Raw genomic sequence first — 2,296 nt, 5'->3', positions numbered from 1 at the left:
GCCACAATAAACATACGTGTGGATGTGTCTTTATAGCAGCATGATTTATAATCCTTTGGGTATATACCCAGTAATGGGATTGCAGGGTCAAATGGTATTTCTAGTTCTAGATCCCTGAGGAATCGCCACACTGACTTCCACAATGGTTGAACTAGTTTACAGTCCCACCAACAGTGTAAAAGTGTTCCTGTTTCTCCACATCCTCTCCAGCAGCTGTTGTTTCCTGACTTTTTAATGATCGCCATTCTAACCAGTGTGAGATGGTATCTCATTGTGGTTTTGATTTGCATTTCTCTGATGGCCAGTGGTGATGAGCATTTTTTCATGTGTCTGTTGGCTGCATAAATGTCTTCTTTTGAGAAGTGTCTGTTCATATCCTTCACCTACTTGTTGATGGGGTTGATTTTTTCTTCTAAATTTGTTTAAGTTCTTTGCAGATTATGGATATTAGCCCTTTGTCAGATGGGCAGATTGTAAAAATTTTCTCTCATTCTGTAGGTTGCCTGTTCACTCTGATGGTAGTTTCTTTTGCTGTGCAGAAGCTCTTTAGTTTCATTAGATCCCATTTGTCAATTTTGGCTTTTGTTGCCATTGCTTTTGGTGTTTTAGACATGAAGTCCTTGCCCATGCCTATGTCCTGAATGGAATTGCCTAGGTTTTCTTCTAGGGTTTTTATGGCTTTAGGTCTAACATTTATGTCTTTAATCCATCTTGAATTAATTTTTGTATAAGGTGTAAGGAAGGGATCCAGTTTCAGCTTTCTACATATGGCTAGCCAGTTTTCCCAGCACCATTTATTAAATAAGGAATCCTTTCCCCATTTCACAAACCTGTCTGGGATTTTTACTGAGATTGCTTTGAATCTATAGATCAAGTTGGGAAGAACTGACTTCTTGAAAACATTGAGTTTTCCTAATCATGAATGTGGAATATCTCTCTATTCATTTAGTTCTTTGATTTTTTTCATCAGTTTTGTCCTCTTTCTCCTATAGATACTGTACATATTTTGTTAGATTCATACCTCTGTAATTCAATTTTCAGGGTACCAGTGTCAATGGTATTATGGTTTTGATTTCAAATTCCACTTGTTCATTGCTATATAGAAAAGTGATTGACTATTTTATGTATTAACCTTATATCCTGCAAACTTTCTATAAAGACTTATAAATTCCAGGATTTTTTTTGTTGTTGTTGTTGATTCTTTTGACTTTTCTGCATAGACAGTCATGGCTTCTGCAAACAAAGACAGTTTTGTCTCTTCCTTTACAATCCGCGTACTTTATTATTATTATTTTTTGAGTTGGAGTTTTGCTCTTGTTGCCCAGGCTGGAGTGCAATGGTGTGATCTTGGCTCACCGCAACCTCCGCCTCCCGGGTTCAAGTGATTCTTTTGCCTCAGCCTCCCGAGTAGCTGGGATTACAGGTGCATGCCACCATGCCCGGCTAATTTTTGTATTTTTAGTTGAGGCTGGGTTTCATCATGTTGGACAGGCTGGTCTCGAACTCCCGACCTCAGATGATCTGCCTGCCTCAGCCTCCCAAAGCGCTGGGATAACAGGCATGAGCCACCACCCCCAGCCACAATCTGAGTACTTTTAATTTTCTCCTATTATCTTATTGCATTAACTATGACTTCCAGTACAATGTTGAACAGCAATGGTAAGAGAGGACATCTTTGCCTTATTGCTGATCTTGGTGGAAAATCTTCTAGTTTCTCACCATTAAGTATGATGTTAGCTGTAGGGTACTTTTGCATATTCCTTATCAAGTTGAGGAAGCTCCCTTCCAATCCTATTTTACTGAGCATTAAGAAAGCCACGAATTGGTGTTTAATTTATTTTATCAAATGCTTTTTCTGCATCTATTGTTATGATTAGATAATTTTTTCTTTAGACTGTTGATATGATGGTTTACATTAATTGATTATAAATATTCAAACAATCTTATGCCCCTGGGATAAATGCCATTTGGTTGTGGTGTGCAGTTATTTTTATACACTGTTGGATTCAATTTGCTAATATTTTATTGAGATATCTACGTTCATGAGAAATATTGGTCAATATCGTTTCCTTTTATTTCCTTCCTTTCTTCCTCCCTCCTCCCCTCCCTCCCTCCTTCCCTTCCTTCCCTCTTCCCTCCCTCCATTGCTCCCTTACCTCCTTTCTTCCTCCTTTCCTTTTTTTCTTTATTTTCTGGTAATGTTTTTGCCTGCTTTTGTAGTTAGTGTAGTGCTGGTCTCATAGAAACAGTTGAGAAACATTTTCTCTGCTTTCATCTTCCAAAAGAGATAGTAGAA

The sequence above is a fragment of the Symphalangus syndactylus genome, chromosome 13 (genome assembly GCF_028878055.3).
Source record: "Symphalangus syndactylus isolate Jambi chromosome 13, NHGRI_mSymSyn1-v2.1_pri, whole genome shotgun sequence".
NCBI lineage: Eukaryota > Metazoa > Chordata > Mammalia > Primates > Hylobatidae > Symphalangus > Symphalangus syndactylus.
Note: the sequence above shows the minus strand (reverse complement) of the source record.